We start from the raw sequence: 5,938 nt of genomic DNA on the forward strand, positions 1-5,938 counted from the left end.
TAAGGAAGACAGGGAATATTAGTTTGATTTCTCTGTGGCTAATAGAGAAATACGGTTACTTTGCATTAGCCATAAGTGCCATCAAGCAATTGTATTATTTCAAGAACTTTTCCTGATTTTCCGTAGTCATGACAGAAGAATACTTCTATGAAATTCTTTCCATGAGAAGCATAGTTATGCTTGACCTCCGCTAGGGCATTCCACAAGCAGCACTTGAAAGGCTCAGAATTACACAGCCTTGACCACAGTGTTGATCAAAGAGTGGCCCTCTGGTAAAACTGGACCAAACACCAAAATCTAAACTGAACCCTCCCATGGTTCAATATCCCTAGGGTGAAATTTTGCCTGAAGCCCTTACTTTGGCCACTCTTGAAGTTCAGAATATGAGTTTTAGGCTGCCGAATAGTTTGTGAAAATTAATGGGAAAATGATGAACACTCAAATGAGTGGAAGTCCTGTGTCTCTGTCTTCCAAAAGACAACATGGTGTGCTGTTATCTTCACGTGGAGCAAGAGACTGACCAGTGAGTTCAATGCTTTGCCTGTATTCAAAACACATCTCTTTTCATCATACTAGAATTCATTGCTGCTGCCACCTCGTCCTCCCCAAGCTATCAAAGCTTTCAATATGGCACAATTACACCACTATCTCCCTGGAACACTGCAAAACAAGCTCCCTGAGTACCCTCCCATTGCTCTCAAAGTCAAGCTCTCTGTTCCCTGTCAGAGGTCCGTGGCACTACATCTGGTCTTTGTTTGAATGGGATCATGAAACTTTTAGAGAACAAGGAACACACTGGTGAAGGTTAAAGAGGTAACATATTGAATCTACGCTAAATGAAGATTTAACTCCAACTACAAGCGGTAGTATTTACTGAACCATAGACACTAGTTTTCCGTACTCGGAGTTCAGAGTTATTAATCCTGGATTGCTACTGCTATACTTTTAAAATTATCACTGAAATGTAATTTCACTGCTCGTGATGATGTAATTGCTGAGAAGCTGGGTGGGTAGGAATTATACAATGCAGTGTATGGAACTGAGCTAATGCTCTGAAATCTTTTTATTGTTCGATTTTTTTTCCTTTCTTGTAATTAAACATCTAGTAATTGAACATCACTGCCTGATGTTCATTTTATGGTTTAGATAAAATAAAATACAGCATCCATATTCCCTTGCTTAGCCCTGGAGAGTGGAGGAGTGTGAGAAAGGAGGTGGAGAGGATCTAACCAACTCAGATTATCCTGAGTTCCAGGGGAGCACACACTGAAGTGCTGATACATTACACCATTGGTCATTTCTCCATTTCAACCACCGGCAAGCCATCAGCACTACGTGCAACTGCCAGTTAACATACATTTAATATATATGTGTATGCACACATATTTAAAGGTACAGGGCATGTTACCACCTTATTTGACAGATCCTAAATAGACTCTCGTTATAATCCATATAAAGCCCAGCTAGAAAGGAAAATTTAAAATATTTAGAAGAATACCTGCCATGGCTAACCACAAATTAATCTGCTATTACTGTTTTAAATTCGGCTTCATATGCAAAGGAAGGCCCATGCCTGTTTGTCAAAAGGATTATATTTGTAAGAGCTGATGAAAGACCCAGATTTCATGTAGCACTGGCCCCTACTGCTTGCTCAGTGGTAATTTAGACTTATATCTTTGTCTCGGTCACGTATGTGTTCAGCCAGAGTGGTACAGAGAGTGTAAAAGCCTGGGCTTGGAGCCAGTCTGCCTGGGCCTGCAGCCTGGCATGGCCACTTACTATCTGTGTGATGTGGGGAACAGGATTTAACCTCTATCATATTTTCCCCATACGTAGAAAGAGGTTTATAATGGTATCTTTCTTACAGCACTGCTGTGAGTATTAAAGGAGTTAATACATGCAAAGTACTAAGAACAGTGCCTGGCACACAGAAAGCACTATTGAAGTGTTAGCTATTATTGATTGTAAATAGAAATGGTCTCTGGCTAACGTAGGCAGAAAAGGAATATATTGAAAGGAAATCAGGTAGCTTGCAGAATTGACAGAAAAGCTGGAGAAAGCACATAAAATGGGCGGAAACAAAGGCATCGATGCATTAGGATTCCCAGGCTGTGCAGAACCTCACTGCCAACAGCACTGTCCACATCACCGCAGGACACTGCTACTGCTGGCACTGCGTGTGGCCCCAGTTAACCACTGAATACTTTATGCTGCCACAAATAAGTCTGAACCCATCCTTCCTCCTTCCGTCACCCACTCCAGAGTCAAAGTCCCAGGCAGGGCCTTCAGTTAGTCAAGCCTAGTTCACATGGCTGTACCCAATGGAACATGAGTATGGAGGGGTATTTGCTGCCTTTAGTTACTGAAGTGGGAGATGCAGCTGTCTCCCACCAAGATTCAACAATATGGGATTCCCCAAAACAGGAAGGGAGCTTGGATGTGAGGCAGAAAAAAACAAAACAGAAGTCTACTACTGTGTTAAATTGCCTGGAAGAGAACTTACCCGAGATTCCTGACCCCCATCAAGGAAGAGAAAGAAGAATGACTGTGAGATCTAGAAAACCGAGATCAAAATCCACGTCACAAGGGTTCATGGAAGAGTCACAGAAAAAGAGAAAGAAACTAGAAGCTGGCCATTAAGTAGGAACTATCAGTGTAGTGGACAAAGAAATTCAGCCTAGAAGGCAGAGGAAATAGGGAGCACAGGGCTCTCCCAGAGTCAGAGAAAAGGAGCCTAGCCTAGACCAGTGATTCTCAAATATGCTGGTCTTGGGACTCCTTCACAATCTTAAAGATTACTGCAACTTCAAAGATCCTTTGTTTATGTGGAGTTTCATGTGGGTGTTTATATGGATATCACTGGATGCTTGCCTTACTGAAAATTAAACCAATAAATTTCAAGCATTATATTGTCATTTTAAAATAATTCAAATATATATGTTAACATAAATGACATATTTTCATGAAAACAACTATATTTTCTTCCAAAAAAATGTAATAGGAAGAGTGGTACTGCTTTATCTCTTTGTGACTCTGGCTTATTAGAATTCTAGTCTCTAATAAAAAATGATAGAAATGAGTTTATTTGCAAAACAGAAACAGACTCACAGAGTTCAAAAACAAACTTATGGTTACCTAAGGGGAATGGTGGGGAGGATAAATTATGAGTTTGGGATTAACATATACACACTACTATATGTAAAATGGATAATCAATAAGGACCTACTGTATAGCACAGGGAACTCTGCTCAATATTCTGTGGTAACTTATATGGGAAAAGAATCTGAAAAAGAATGGATACATGTATATGTATAACTGAATCACTATGCTGTACACCTGAAACTGACACAACATTGTAAATCAACTATACTCCAATATAAAGTAAATATTAAATTTAGAAAATACAAGTCTCCATGGGGCCCAGGGACTGGCCAGGCCGCAGCAGGTGCTACTTCTCTTTGTTTCCTTCCCTCTGAGGTCAGCATGCTGGCGTTGAGGAGCAGCGGTGGCCGCAGCCCCAGGATACAGAAAAGTAGAACCACCAAAAGGAGTGATGACCAGCGATTACATGAGAAGTCTGGATGTTAGTTCTAATGCCTCGGGACATGCAGTTGGGAACTCCTGGGATCAAACTCTCATCCACTTAATACCCCTGTTTGCCTGAACTACTAGAGCCAGTCCTAGCTAACCACAAATGGCTACCCAAAGGAAACACTTGGTAAAAGATTTCAATCCTTACAACATCTGCTGTATCTATAAAGGGTATCTGATCAAGCCAACTGCAGTGACGGAATGCCTCCACATCTTCTGTAAGACCTGTACCGTCCAGCACTTTGAAGATAGCAATGGTTGTCCAAGGTGTGGCAACCAGGTTCATGAGACAAACCCATCAGAAAGGTTGAGCTTGGATAACACATTAGAGGAAATTATATTTAAGTTGGTCCCTGGACCACAAGAACAAGAACTTGAGAGTGAATTTTGGAAGAAAAACAAGCCTCAAGAAAATGGACAAGATGATACTTCAAAAGTTGACAAACCTAAAGTAGACGAAGAAGGTGATGAAAATCAAGATGATAAAGACTATCACAGTGCTTCCCTGGTGGTGCAGTGGTTAAGAATCCGCCTGCCAATGCAGGGGACATGGGTTTGAGCCCTGGTCCGGGAAGATCCCCCATGCCGTGTAGCAACTAAGCCTGTGTGCCACAACTACTGAGCCTGCACTCTAGAGCCCGTGAGCCACAACTACTGAAGCCCATGTGACACAAATTCTGAAGCCCACGTGCCTAGAAGCTGTGCTCCGCAACGAGAAGCCACTGCAGTGAGAAGCCCACGCCCCCGAACCTTCGAAGAGTAGTCCCCGCTTGCCGCAACTAGAGAAAGCCTGCACGAAGCAACGAAGACCCAACACAGCCAAAAATAGTAAATTAAATAAATTTTTTAAAAAAAGCTATCACAGAATTGACCCACAAATTGCTATATGTCTAGATCGTTTACAAAATGATGGACAATCGGGACAATGCAGTAAAGGGTTTAATGAAGGAATTCATTTGGTTTTCTACACGTGTAACTGTGGGAACTATTAAAAAATTTCTAAGTTTAAAACTAAAACTTCCAAGTTCTTATGAGTTGGATGTGCTGTGCAATGGTGAAATTATGGGGAAGGACCATACTGTGGAGTTCATCGACATGACAAGATGGCGACTAAGAGGCGAAAACTTTCGGTGTCTGAACTGCTCATCTTCACAAGCCTGCCCTCAGGCTGGCCCTTTGTATCAGTCATACCCCATGGTATTGCAGTATCGACCAAGAATTGATTTCGGTTAGACCAAGGGGCCTAGATCCCACTGAATGAATCCTGCACTATGTGTTTACTCATCAACAGATTGCACAGTGAACGGTGTGTGGACTAGAGGGACACAACCAGATTTTCAGCATGCGAATAAGGCTATCGTCTGTCTCTAAATTGTCAGCTGCATTTATGTTGTTTCTATTAAGAGCAAACCAAGTGCCATTCTGCTACTGAACCATCTGCATAAGTTATCTGTGCTGTCTCACAGTGTACAAGTCACGCTTGAAATCAGTTAGATATGCGGCCCTGATTCAGCCTTCTAAATATTTTGCTTGCCTGGTCTATTGTTTGATTACACTAGTAACATGCCTCAATCTTTGTGGTGTTGCAGTTTTCACATACTTACTATTTGATTAATTCTTGTTTAAATAGAGTACTGTACAAGGAACTAATAATTATTATATCTTGAAATTATTTTGTATGGGAAATATATTTAGAAAAGTGGTCCTTGAGCCACTGTCCTGTTCTCAGTAAGCTTTTTGTGTGCAAAACAGTTCACTCTTGAGTGTGCAAGTCCTTTGGGGAAGAATTCCAACTGTTCTTTAAAGTCCATTATAATTATAGGCATCTTGCGTCATCTGTCTATGTCGTCTACCAGTCGCATAGGGAGGGCCTGTTCACCCTCCAGAAAATGTACGTGACTTCTTGGAGAGCTGAAGTGAGATTCGCAACCATTTGAAATGTTGGCAGCTGATCACATTTACTTCTAACAAAATTAATGAGTAAGTGAGGTTAATCCTTCATAAGGCCTTATGACGAGCCAGTGCTGCTTCATGAAACATGGTGCATCGTTATATTGTGGCTTTTATCTAATGAGTACACTGTTTCCCTCTTTTCAGTTGGCCTTAAGTGTGCGTCATTGTGGCATGCAGAAGGTTATGAGGATTTAAGTATTAGGATGTTTAGGGCAGATAACATTAGCTATTTTATGAATTTCAAAAATCTCAAAGCAATTGTAGATTAAAACTGTTAGTGACCTGTCACATTCCCATACCATATGTATAAAATAGAAAAAATGCAGTGTCATAGATAAATATGCTTAACCAGAATTAATGGTTTGAGGATATTTCATTTTAGATCCTGTAGTAA

General features: G+C 41.0%; 1 pseudogene; it reads left to right on the top strand.

Moving 5' to 3' along the window:
• Positions 1 to 3,694: 3,694 nt before the first annotated feature.
• LOC115852017 (polycomb group RING finger protein 5-like) lies at positions 3,695 to 4,841 on the top strand (annotated as a pseudogene).
• The last annotated feature ends 1,097 nt before the right edge of the window (positions 4,842 to 5,938 follow it).

Source organism: Globicephala melas, chromosome 2 (genome assembly GCF_963455315.2).
Source record: "Globicephala melas chromosome 2, mGloMel1.2, whole genome shotgun sequence".
Lineage (NCBI taxonomy): Eukaryota > Metazoa > Chordata > Mammalia > Artiodactyla > Delphinidae > Globicephala > Globicephala melas.